Source organism: Strigops habroptila, unplaced genomic scaffold (genome assembly GCF_004027225.2).
Source record: "Strigops habroptila isolate Jane unplaced genomic scaffold, bStrHab1.2.pri NW_022045629.1_ctg1, whole genome shotgun sequence".
In the NCBI taxonomy this organism is placed as follows: Eukaryota; Metazoa; Chordata; class Aves; order Psittaciformes; family Psittacidae; genus Strigops; species Strigops habroptila.
Window position 1 is genome coordinate 335,296 of NW_022651106.1, and position 13,580 is coordinate 348,875.

At 52.2% G+C, this 13,580-nt stretch overlaps 1 long non-coding RNA gene across 1 annotated transcript; it reads right to left on the minus strand.

Moving 5' to 3' along the window:
* Positions 1 to 7,536: 7,536 nt before the first annotated feature.
* Positions 7,537 to 9,584, minus strand: LOC115603304. The gene is made up of 5 exons (XR_003989845.1): positions 9,528 to 9,584; positions 8,168 to 8,285; positions 7,955 to 8,083; positions 7,701 to 7,837; positions 7,537 to 7,581 (listed from the first exon to the last, which is right to left on the minus strand). It is a non-coding gene; the product is annotated as an uncharacterized LOC115603304 (long non-coding RNA).
* Between the last annotated feature and the right edge of the window lie 3,996 nt (positions 9,585 to 13,580).

The window sequence follows — 13,580 nt, forward strand, 5'->3', positions numbered from 1 at the left end:
GGCACTATGTGGTCTCTATGGTGCTCTCTGGGTCTCTATGGGGCTCTTTGGGGTCTCTATGGGGCTCTGGGGGGCTCTGTGGGGTGTCTATGGGCTCTGTGGGTCTCTGTGGGGTGTCTGTGGGGTCTCTGTGGGTTTCTGTGGATTCTGTGGGGCCTCTTAGGTCTCTGTGGGTCTCTGTGGGGTCTCTATAGGGTCTCTGTGGGTCTTTATGGGGCTCTATGGGTCCCTGTGGGTCTCTATGGGCCTCTATGGGGCTCTATGAGGTCTCTGTGGGTCTCTATAGGTTCTCTATGTTCTCTATGGAGTCTCTATGGGTTTCTGTGGGGTCTCTGTGGCTCTCTACGGTCTCTGTGGGTCCCCTTGGGTCTCTATGGGGTCTCTACGGGTCTCCATGGGGTCTCTATGGGTCTCCATGGGGTCTCTATGGGATCTCTGTGGGTCTCTATGGGTCTCCATGGGGTCTCTATGGGGTCTCTATGGGTCTCTGTGGGTCTCTATGGGACTCTGTGGGTCTCCATGGGGTCTCTGTGGTCTCTATGGGTCTCTGTGGGGTCTCTGTGGGTCTCTATGGGGCTCTGTGGGTCTCTATGGGGCTCTGTGGGGTCTCTATGGGGCTCTATGGGGTCTCTGTGGGTCTTTATGGGGCTCTATGGGTCCCTGTGGGTCTCTATGGGCCTCTATGAGGTCTCTGTGGGTTCTCTATGTTCTCTATGGAGTCTCTATGGAGTCTCTGTGGGTTTCTGTGGGGTCTCTGTGGCTCTCTATGGCTCTCTACGGTCTCTATGGGTCCCCATGGGTCTGTATGAGTCTTTCTGTGGGTCTCTATGGGTCTCTATGGGGTCTCTATGGGTCTCTATAGGGTCTCTATGATCTCTCTGGGTCTCTGTGGGTCAATATGGGTCCTCTATGGGGTCTCTATGGGTCTCTATGGGGTCTCTATGGGTCTCCATGGGGTCTCTATGGGATCTCTGTGGGTCTCTATGGCTCTCTATGGGTCTGTATGTGGTCTCTATGGGGTCTCCATGGGTCTCCATGGGGTCTCTATGGGATCTCTGTGGGTCTCTATGGCTCTCATTGAGGACTCGATCTCCCAAAGTGCTCTGGTTATTCAGCCCTGCAGATAGAAGAGATCCTTCAAGCCTGTGCTGTGGGCTTCAGGTTTTAGTTAGGCCATAGTGCCTGCTCATCACAAACCCATGGATCTTGGTGACAACTCATTTTAAAGTATGGTCCAGTTCCCTCAGGAGATCCAGCATCAATACCTCCACATGTTTGTATAGACCAGTGTCAGTTTGCTTAGTCACTGCACTCACACAAAACAGAAAGTCCAGTATCTGCAAGGAAAACGATTCTTATCCCCCTGAGGGTGCCCCAGCACAGTCAATGTTAACAAGCGAGATTCCACCAGAGCTGAGAACGATGAGTCTGCGGTTTTGATGGTGGCCACCAAATAGCTCAAGACTGCCTTTGCACCTGCATCAGGACTGCCAGAAAACATCCCATGTGAGGCAGTGTCTGTAATCTACCAACTGTGGACATGCAGTATCAGTTGGCTCCTTCTCACACCCTTTCCCCTGACTGGAGGGGTTGAGGATGGCCCCTACCTGGGTCCCCATACCCTTGGGGAGGGAGTATTCTATAGGGTACGTTTTGTCTAGTTAAGCCCACCAGCACTTTTGGATCACTGACTAATGCTGTGCTTGAGCATTTTGGGCACCTCCCCACTGCCCCACTCCCATCTGTGCTAAATACAATCAAATGAGGGACGCAGAGCAATGAGCACCTATTTAATAAACTTAAAATGCTCAGTCATGCTAAGGCCATAAATGATAGAATCACAGAATATCTCCCTACTGAACACAAGTGCACGTGTTCCTGCCTTTCACACTGCTACCTCCTGTGCTCTTCAAGATGCCTGCCTGAGCTTACCTGGTCTACCTTTAATGCTTATTTCTACTCAAGGTGATTTGAATCCTACTAACCCCTAAAGCTGTCATCATGGAATTAGAGAAATCCAAGCTGGATCAAGCTATTTTTCATGAAGTCATCTGTAAGAAAAATGCATGCCAGGAGGTAAATTGCTGTTTTGTTAGATTTATTCTCAGTTACCTTTACGCAGACGTTGGTTTGGGGCTGCAGCTGTGGAGCTATTGGTGACTCACATCCAATGCAAGAGGGTGTATTCACTGGCAGGAGGTGTCTGCATTCAAGACATGGTGCCATCTGAAGAAAAAGCCACATCGCATCATGTCATTAAGGTTATCAGGAGGTGTTCAGTATTTTCTTGGTTAAGATTCTACAGCAGCAAAGTCACTAGAAACATAGCAACTGACAGCCACAGCTGCTGGTGCTGATCCTTACAGATCAAAGGCTCTTGAGAAAATGTTGCTGCGTTGCTTCAGCCAAGACTTGCAGAACTAAGCCAACCCCTGGCTTAGGGCTAGAAGATCACAGACACCAATATGGAGGATGACCAAATAGCATTTTATTAAACAACAGCAGGTGCTTTATACCTTTCGGCCACACGGAAGTACCTGTTCTGACCCAATCAGAAGGGCAGGTTAACAATTTTTACCTTTTATGGTATTGTCCAGCCTAGCCCCACAATTCCCCTCTCCATGCTATGGGGCTTGTGAGAGTACCTAGGGAGGGGCTCTCTCTTTCCGTACATCGCGATATCTTCCGGCCGCCAGACCTTAACTACCTACAGCTTATGGATGGGAATCAAGGAGTCTCGGTTGGTGCGATATTGCCGCCGGTGCACTGTTGTGGTCGCAATTGGCACTTGTTGTTCTTCGACCCTCAGCAACCCCACAACAGAAGGATCCTCTGAGAGACCGGGTAAGGTGGACAGCTGCTTAATTTCCTCTGTCTCCAAGGCAGCGATACCAAAAGCCCATCTATATAATTTTGGGTCTTTGAAGTACCTTCTCCTGAGATAGTCTATGCCAAGGATGCATGGAGCCCCTGGACCAGTCACAATGGGGTGCTTTTGCCACTTCCTCCCAGTCAGGCTGATTTCAGCTTCCAGCATAGTTAACGCTTGGGATCCTCCTGTCACTCCAGAAATAGAAATGGGTTTCACCCCTTGATACCTTGATGGCATCAGAGTACACTGTGCACCGGTATCTACTAGAGCCTTATACTTCTGTGGGACTGATGTGCCAGGCCATCTGATCCACACAGTCCAGTAAATCCGATTATCCCTCTCCTCCACCTGGCTGGAGGCAGGGCCCCTCTAATAGTGATCATAAAATTCTCCACTTCTGTCTTGTAGAAAGGGATTAGTATTCCTTATCACAGGAGCTGGAGTAAAATCAGCTCTTTCACTCCATCTGGGAAACTGCTCGCCAGAGACTGGAGCAGCAGCTTTCCTGGGAGGATCATCCTTGACCATTGTTCTCCTCTTCAGTTCATGCACCCGTTGCTCCAGAGCTGAGGTAGGTTTTCCATCCCACTTTCTCATGTCTTCTCCGTGATCCCGCAGGTAAAACCATAGGGTGGCCCGTGGCGTGTACCTCCTATATTTTCTTTCTCGAGCAGTAGGGCGCCTTCTGTTGATAGCTGAGACATGGGTTGGTACGCGTGGGGAGCTGGATAGATCGGATAAATCGTCTCTCAATTTTTTGAACTCCTGGGACAGTTTTTCCACAGCTGAAATGATGGAAGGGGTGAGATTGTCGTCGAACTCTCAGAGTTGACGAATCAGGCAATCCACTGTTGGTGATACTCCGTCATTCCAGGTCATTGATGCCAATGTGTGGGCATATGATGATGGCGCACTCCGCGTAAGTTTCCGCCACATGGGTCGTGTACATTCGACTTCATCTGGATCTACGGATGTGTTCCTGGAATCCGGCCTACGATAGATCATCTCTATAATGGCTGATTCCCTCAGGGACTGGATGCCTTTCTCTATCGTGGTCCAGTTGGCTGAGCGACTCGTAATATCATCTTTGTAGGGAAACCTTTCCTTCACAGCTGCCAGGAGCCGCCTCCAAAGACTGAGGGCTCGCTTCTCTCTTGCAATCGCTTTGTCAATTCCTCCTTCCTTCGCAAGTGATCCCAGCTGCTTGGCTTCCCTACCTTCTAGTTCATGACCGTCGGCCCCATTGTCCCAGCATCGGAGCAACCAGGTGACAATGTGCTCCCCTGGAAGACGGGTGAAATCTTTTCGCATATTCCGCAGCTTGGTTGAGGTCCAAGGTCGAGAAGTGACCTCTTCTTCTTCTTCCTCTTCCTCTGACCCACGTAGTAGTAACTCTTGTTCAGATGCTGTTGCATGTAGTAATGGCACTGGGTCTTCATCTTTCTTCACTTCGCGGGTTGCACTTTGTCGGCTTTTGCTTACAGGGGCAACAGACATTGTCACAAACTGGCCATTTGGTTTAGCTGCAGTGTTTGTCACTGTGGTTGGAGTGGCTGCAGTGTCTGCCACTAGGATTGGGGTGGTTGCAATGTCTATTGCTGGGGTTGGTGCAGCTGTTGTGCTTGGGAGTTGAGTAACACCAACAGCTGCATTGTCTGTTGCTGTCAGGGTTTGAGTAGCTACTGTGCTTGTCACTGGGGTTGGTGTAGCTGCTGTATTTGAAGTTGGAGTAGTTGCGTTGTCTGTTGTGGTCAGGGTTTGAGTAGCTGTTGTGCTTGTCACTGGGGTTGATGTAGCTGCTGTACTTGGAGTAGCTGTGTTGTCTGTTGTGGTCAGGGTCTGAGTAGCTGCTGTGCTTGTAGTTGGCATAGCTGCGTTGTCTGTTGCTTTGCCATCAGATCCAGAGACATTTTTTTCCTTTTGAAGGTGCTGGATAGTGTTGAGCAGGGCTCTGTAGGCGTAGGCCAAGCCCCAGCACGTTGCCATGATTTGTCCCTCTCTGGTATAACCAGGACGACAGCACACCTCGTTTAAGTGTTTTACTAGTTTTTCCGGATGTTGCACTTGTTCAGTGGTGAAGTTCCAAAGCACTGGAGGGGCCCACTGGCCTAGGTACTTGCCCATACTATCCCACACACCCTGCCACTCATAACTGTCCAGCCTCAGGGAAAATCTCCTGGTGGTCCTCCTATATCGTCGTCTAATCCTAGACCAGATTCAAACCTGATACTGCTGAACTTTTGAGATTAAACGAAATAGGATGTTCCTACGACGGGATGGCCATGGGTAAAACACACTCCGTATGTTTGCCAACATGCTGATCCCCAGCACAATCAGCAGGCAGGTTTCAAGGGTACTCAAAGGCCATCTAAAACCTTCAGAACTCTCAACTGCTGTTGCAAATTGGCTGGTGGGGGAACGGGGGGTGAAAGAGAATGCTTCCTTCGTAAGTTTACCCCCCGAGGAGAAAAAAAAAGATATGCAATTGCTAAAATATTTCATTATATACCTCCCAATGTATAGAGGTGATGGCCACGCTGGAAGCACAAACCAGACCAGTTTCATGATCAATGAGTCTATTGTATTACAAGTCATTACCATGAAGTACAGTGAAACAAGAACCTTAGCCCAGGCCCCCCAGCCGATAAACACTAAAACAGCAAATAGTGGCTGTAAGTAAGGTACAACATGCTGAAACTCTGAGATCAAGCGCAACACGTCTGAGAGCCAAATAATCACCATTGTGACGAGTAGTAACAATGAATGCTTATCACAAATATGATTAAACACGCTCTGGTCAGATCTGTCGTTATCTCAACCTTTCGAGCCCCACGTTGGGCGCCAAAAAGAACTGTCGTGGTTTGAGCCCAGCCGGTAACTCAGAACCACACAGCCGCTCGCTCACTCCCCCCCCCCCCCTTCTTCCTCCCCCCTGCTCCCGGAGGGATGGGGAGGAGAATGGGAAGAATGCAACTCCCACGGGTTGAGATAAGAGCAGTCCCGCAACTAAGGTATAATACAAAACCACTACTGCTACCACCAATGATAATAACGATTAGTGAAATAACAAGGGGAGAGGATACAATTGCTCACCACCCGCCGACCGATACCCAGCCCGACCCGAGCAGTGATCTGGGCCTTCCGGGTAACTCCCCCCGGTTTATATACTGGGCATGACGTGCTGTGGTATGGAATACCCCTTTGGCTAGTTTGGGTCAGGTGTCCTGTCTCTGCTTCCTCCCGGCTTCCCCTCCTCCCTGGCAAAGCATGAGACTGAGAAAGTCCTTGGTTGGAATAAACATTACTTAGCAACAACTAAAAACATCGGTGTTATCAGCGTTGTTCCCAGGCTGAAAGTTAAAAAACACAGCACTGCACCAGCTACTAAGCAGGAGAAAAATGACTGCTATAGCTGAACCCAGGACAGTCTCTAAATTGGAGAGACATCAATTTGATAGATGGACCACTCAGTGGATAAAGAACTGGCTGGATGGCCACACGCAAAGAGTTGTGGTAAACGGCTCATGTCCACTTGGAATACAGTAACGAGTGGTATCCCTCAGGGATCGGTGTTGGGACCTGTCTTGTTCAACATCTTTGTCGGCGACATGGACAGTGGGATTGAGTGCGCCCTCAGCAAGTTTGCCAATGACACCAAGCTGTGTGGTTCGGTTGATACGCTGGAGGGAAGGGATGCCATCCAGAAGGACCTTGACACGCTTGTGAGGTGGGCCGATGCCAACCTTATGAAGTTTAACCAAGCCAAGTGCGAGATCCTACACCTGGGTCAGGGCAATCCCAGGCACAGCTAAAGGTTGGGCAGAGAAGAGATTCAGAGCAGCCCTGCAGAGAAGGACTTGGGGGTGTTGGTTGATGAGAAGCTTAACATGAGCCGGCAGTGTGCGCTTGCAGCCCAGAAACCAACCAAATTCTGGGCTGCATCAAAAAAGCGTGACCAGCAGGTCAAAGGAGGTGATCCTGCCCCTCTACTCTGCTCTTGTGAGACCTCACTTGGAGTACTGTGTACAGTTCTGGTGTCCTCAACATAAAAAGGACATGGAGCTGTTGGAGCAAGTCCAGAGGACGGCCACGAGGATGATAAGGGGGCTGGAGCACCTCCCATATGAAGACAGGCTGAGAGAGTCGGGGCTGTTCAGCCTGGAGAAGAGAAGGCTGCGTGGTGACCTCATAGCAGCCTTCCAGTATCTGAAGGGGGCCTACAAGGATGCTGGGAAGGGACTCTTCCTTGGGAACTGTAGTGGTAGGACAAGGGGTAATGGCTTCAAACTTAAACAGGGGAAGTTTAGATTAGATACAAGGAAGAAGTTCTTTACAGTGAGGGTGGTGAGGCACTGGAATGGGTTGCCCCAGGAAGTTGTGAATGCTCCATCCCTGGCGGTGTTCAAGGCCAGGTTGGACAGAGCCTTGGGTGACATGGTGTAGTGCAAGGTATCCCTGCCCATGGCAGGGAGGTTGGAACTAGATGATCTTAAGGTCCTTTCCAACCCTTACGATTCTATGATTTTATGATTCTATGACCCTCTTTGCCACGGGAAGCCCCATCCCTTTGTGGACACAGTTATTGGAGGAGCTGTCTCTGCTGCTCCATCCTCCTCCTTCTGTTCTCAGAAATGTGCTTGAAGATGTTCCTCTGTGCTTGATACGGCTCCAGCCTCCTGAGGACCTGGGCAGCTCATGAGGAAAGGCAGCTGCAACACAAGGAAACATTATCCTTTGGCTGTGGAGGTGACCCAGGACACCCCAGGGTGTGCACTGCAGCCCCAGGATGCAGGGATGGGTCTGCCCAACAGGCAGTGTCCACGCTTACTCAGGCTGGGCTCTCTCCAGCTGGGCTGCTGCTACCATCTCCTCTGCTGGCAAAGGCCTTTCAGCCTTTCTCCACCTCTCCTTTCTCCTGGGCTGGGTTGGAGGGTGGGAAATCCAAGGGCCTCCAGTACCAAGGGCCTGCCAAGGAGGGGATGCTCTCAGCAAGCCTCAGGGTGCCATACCCCAGAGGACCTCATGGAAGGAGCCTGCAGCAGGAGCTGGCCCCTGAGAGGGGGTCAATCCCTATCTACATACCTGGGGTGGATGCTGGTCCTCCCCTGCAGCCCAGGCTTCCCACACCACCCATTCTGCCTTTGCTTGCTCCAGCCACTATTGTCAATGGGTCTTCACTTGCTCCCACTCTGCAGCCATCTGCCTGACCTCCTGGAGGGGATGGGAATCCATCAGGATTAGGCTCAGCTCCTTCAGGGCTGACCCATGTTGCTGCCCCTTTGCCTCAGCACGTACCTGCAGCACTCTCTTGCAGGCTTCATCTGATGGGAGGGCAGCGGTGGGCTTGGCTGGAGGAGCTCTCTCCAGCCCGCCTGCATCCATCGTCCTGGGGGAGCTGCCTGGGGTGGTCACCCTGCAGGGAGGCACCAGAGCAGTCAGCATGAGCACAGGGCACTTGGTGTCCCACCGTCACCCACTATCAGAAGCTGCAGGGGAGATGGGGCCACTTCCCATAGCAAGGGGGGGCCTTTCCTGAGCCCCATCGGATGGGTGTTGTAAGGGCAAGCAAAGGGTTGTTGGGTGCCATCACCAGCTGCACCTTCCCCCCCAAAAGAGAATCATAGAATCATAGAATCATAGAATCATAGAATGGTTTGGGTTGGAAAGGACCTTAAGATCATCTAGTTCCACCCCCCCTGCCATGGTCAGGGACACCTCACACTAGACCATGTCACTCAAGACTCTGTCCAGCCTGGCCTTGAACACTGCCAGGGATGGAGCATTCACAGCATCCTTGGGCAACCTGTGCCAGTGTCCCACCACCCTCACAGGGAAGAACATCTTCCTTATATCTAAATTGAACTTCCCCTGCAGCTCCTGCTGCAGTTTCAGTTTAAACCCATTCCCCCTTGTCCTATCTCTACAGTCCCTGATGAAGGCCTTGCTGAGGGATATTCACTCCACCTGCTGAATTGACACTATAGGAGCAGCCTACAACTACTTGAAGGGTGGTTTCAGAGATGATGGAAGGTTTCTTGGGATTGGGAAGAGAAGGAAACCTCTGCAAACTGCAGCTTGGAAGGTTCAGACTCAAAGTTAGGAAAGAGGAATGTCACTCCAAAGGTGGACTTGTGGTGCAAGAGGTCACCCAGAGGGAGCCTGGATCAGCCCATGGCTTTGTGTTTCAAGGAACAGACAGCGATGGGTGGAGAGATGTGACTGAAGGTACAGAAATGCCAGGTGAGAGCTAGGTGGGAAAGCAGGATGGGTGTCAACAGGAAGGAACAGCCCAAGCCTTTTAACTGTGTGCCTGGGTCCATCTGGCCTTCAGAGACAGCATCCTCTAAGCACAGCAATGGGTCATAGCAAAACTCAGTCAAACTCAAACTCAAACAGGAATTCAAGGGCATCAGGATGAGCTGCTGCTACTTCAGGAACAGTGAAAGAAGAAACAAGATAACACAGGACCACTACTAAATAAAGCAAGAGTACATGCAGGTAGATCTCAGATAGCCTATCTCCTCTTTGCCTCAGTTCCCACCAGCAAGGTCTCCCAGGCCTTTGTGCTTTGAGGCAGGACTCTGGAAGGGAAAGGGGAACAACAAGCGCTGGATGGGGATCAAGCCAGGGATTGCTTTGCAAACAACAGACTTACCAATCCATGGAACCAAAGGGGCTGCATCCAAGGTGCTGAGAGAATGTTTTTCACCAGAACATGCTGGTCTGTTCTTGTCCCAGGAAGAAAGGCACTGGCCTCTGGGAGGCATCATTTAAAATGCTGTTCTTTAGCTCTAGCTTTGTAAGGGGAGAATTGTAGAGATAATCTCATGTCCCTTTGATGGCTGGGACCCCAGGAGATTGGAGGCAAGAACGATGAGGAGGGTGGATGCCCCCTGCATAAAGGAGAAGCTTGGATTTCTGGAGGTCCTCTACGTGACAGGCAACAGGTTGGGTTGGCTTTTGTCACTGAGGATCAGAGGTAGTCGGTAAGAGGGACATTGTGCTCACAGTTACAAACTACTTGACCAGCAAGGGGAAACAGAAAAGGTCTTTTGTCAGCACCTGAGGAAGTCTCCAGGTTAATGAGCAGGTTCCTATGGAACTGGAATTGCCCCGGCATTCACTGGCCAGGCAAAGCAACAGGGTTCAACAGTCTGGAGGGTCTTGGGACAACCTGTTAACAGAGATGCAGGGCAGGCCAACAAGGATGATGCTGCCCTGGACCTGATCCTGGCCACCAAGGAAAAGCTGGTCAGGATGTGACCATAAGTGTCAGCCTTGGCTGGTATGAGGATGCAATAGTGGGGTCTCAGATGCCAAAGGGCATGAGGATGATTTGGTGGTGATTCATAGAATCATAAAATAGTTAGGGTTGGAAAGGACCTTAAGATCACCTAGTTCCAACCCGCCTGCCATGGGCAGGGACACCACACACTTACCCATGTCACCCATATCGCTGATGTATTTCTTTTAATCTCTGTTCTCTCTATGCAGTAATGATTTGATGCATTGCTCATTTTCCTTTTTTCCCTACTTTTTTCCCTACTTTTGCACCACCATGGACGAAGACACAAGAATCTTTGAGCCACGGGGTGCTGTGGGAGACCATATCTTAAGCTGACTGTCTCAAAGCTTGTTTGCAGTCCTGGTGAGCTCACTGTGAGATGTACAATTGAGCCAAGCTCAGCTGCTGCGAACAGATAAGGAACAAGCAGCCACCTGAAACCAGTCTCGACCAAGGTCAAGGCAGGCACATCGCTGTGGAGGATGTGCCTGGGCATGGGTGAGCCCCAACCTCCCAAGGCATGTGCAGCCCACAGCAAATGATCAGGCAGTGTTGGCATGCACCCCGCGTGCGCCCCTCGGGACCAGCGTGCCAGGACTGAGAACATGTGCAGGAATGCAGTAAGACCCTATAAAAGACTGTGTGATCCAACAGCGAGTGGAACCCCCCCCACCAAAGTACATGGAGAGTACAGACCAGCGGGATGCCGCTGGATCCATGGTGGTGACTATCTCTTGCTGCAACTCTATCCCGACTGCTTGCCAGCTTCCTTCCTTTTTATTTTCTCCCCCTTTCCTATTGCTGTTTTCTTACCACAGTAAATAACTACTTTGTTTAGATAAGCAAGCAATAAATCTCTTTGATTAGCGGCACTTGACCTCGTTTGTGTCTTAATCTCTCTCTGGGTATAACAACGAATCTCCCCGGCTTGGGTCCTTCTGGAGCGGACACTCCCACAGCGGAGGGGACAAACCGATGGCAGGAGGGTTCGAGCCCCCATCCCCACTGGGCACAGGGCAGTGGCTGCAGATGCCAGGAGCCTGGAGCATGTGCTGAGCCCACAGCAAGGCAGAGGGCTGCCCAGAGACCTTTTCTTTTGGGTTGTCCTCTCCGCCCAGGCTCCACTGCTGCCCGACTCAACTGCATGTGCCTGGGGTGATACCACAGCCCAATGGCACCCAAAGTGTGAACAGAGCGCAAGAACCACCTCTGCTTAACAGCTTCTTCCTGCAAAGCAGCAGGGAAAGGGAGGAGGTAAAGGCTTCCTCCCATTTTCCTGCCCGCTCCCCTGACCCAGTCAGAGAAGACACTTTGCAAGGACAGGGGGATGAAGAAACTACAGAGTCCAAGGTTCATCCAAGGAAGGCAAGTGGAGGTGGGCTCGAGAGCTGGGCCAGTGCAAACCTCATGGAGTTCAACAAGGCCAAGTGCAAGGTCCTGCCCCTAGGTCGGGGAAATCCCAAGCACAACTCCAGGCCTGGCGGAGGCTGGGTTGAGAGCAGCCCTGAGGAGAAGGACTTGGGGTGTTGATTGATGAGCCAGCATCAATCAACATGAGCCGGCAATGTGCTCTTGCAGCCCAGAAACCATCCACATGCTGCGCATCCAAAGGAGCGTGAGCAGCAGGTCGAGGGAGGGGATTCTCTCCCTCTGCTGCACTCTGAGGAGATCCCCCCTGCAGTCCTGATCCAGCTCTGGGGCAACAGCACAAGAGGGACGTGGAGCTCCTGGAGTGAGTCCAGAGGAGAGCACGGTGCTGCTGCAAGGGCTGGAGCAGCTCTGCTCTGGAGCCAGGCTGAGAGAGCTGGGCTGGTTCAGTCTGGAGAAGAGAAGGCTCCTTAAGGGGAGACCTTCTAACAGTCTTCTAATACCTAAAGGGTGCCTACAAGAAAGCTGGAGAGGGATTTTTTACAAGGTCCTGTACTGACAGGGCAAGGGGGAATGGCTTTAAAGTGAAAGAGGGGAGATTTAGATTAGTCATTAGGAAGAAGTTCTTCCCTGTGAGGGTGCTGAGGCGCTGGCACAGGGTGGCCAGAGAAGCTGTGGCTGCCCCATCCCTGGCAGTGTTCAAGGCCAGGTTGGACACAGGGGCTTGGAGCAACCTGCTCTAGTGGAAGGTGTCCCTGCCCGTGGCAGGGGGTTGGAACTGGATGAGCTTTATGGTCTCTTCCACCCCAAATCAGTCTGGGATTCCTCGATTCTCTGATGTGTGAATGTCGGTCACTCTCTACTTGTTGTAGGTGGACGTGACGCCCTGTTCATTGCCCAGGTTGAGCTGTGACCCCTCGCATGCTCCACCTCCGGACAAAAGGCACTGAGGAAGAACAGCCTGTGAGGGAACTCCCTGAGCCAGCTGGGCAGAGGCTGGTACCCCTGCGGCGACTCCTGGAGCACCCCTGGGTGCCCAGTGGCCAAGGGCACGATGCTGCCGCCATCACAAAGCTGTGGCGGTCACTGTGGAGACGCCCATTGTGACAGGGGCTCCCCCAGTGAGTGTGGGCTATTTAAGGAGTGAGAGCCCTGCAGGAACCAGTGCAGAGGAGACCCCTCCCTGGGGAGGCTGCATCTCCCCTGGCTGCCCTGCGCATCCAGGTACGTGTTCTTTGACTTTTCAATCCTACTTTAGTGTTCGCTTGAAACACGTTGTGGGCAACACGCGCAGAAGCCTACGGGGCATTGCGGAAGGCAGGAGGGGTCCCGGTGGGCTCTGGTAAAGGCCAGGCCAGCGCCGGGCATTGCGGAAGGCTCCAGTGCTCTGCTGGGCTCTGGCAATGCATTCTGGAAGGTGACAAAGGCCCTGGCAGGCGCAGGCACAGCCCAGAAGCCCACCGGGCATTGCGGAAGGTGGGAAGGAGCTGGTGGGCTCTGGCCACCCCTGCGCAATCCTGACTGGGGCAATGCCCGCGGGAGCCCCTGTGCTCCCACAGCAGCAGTGCCAGGACAGGAGCTGTTGCTGGGCCTCCCCTGCCCCTGGCAAGCACTGCCCCAGCCCCAGCAACACTCGGGAGCTGCGCTTCCTCAGCCAAATAATGCTGCTTCCAGCTCCGTGCCCATCCAAAGAGCCGAGCTCCAGGAGTGCAAACGTCCAGCCCCTGCTGCCACAGCAAAGGGGCCAGGACAGCGTCAGTGTTTAAAGCCAGCTGGGAACTCAGCACCAGCAGCCGCTCGCTCAGCGCCCGGGTGGGATGGGGAGGAGGATGGGAACAATGTAAAACCCGTGGGTGGAGAAGAGAACAGGTCAGGAACTGAAATCAACTACAGTGTAATATTATTTTTAATAAAAATAATGGCAACAACAAGGGGAGAGAGATGGAACCAAAAGGGGAAAGAAAACACCAATAGCCAGCAGTGATGCCCAATACAACTGCTCAGCACCTGCTGTGCGACAACCAGCCCGACGTGAGCAGTGACCCTTTCCTTCTG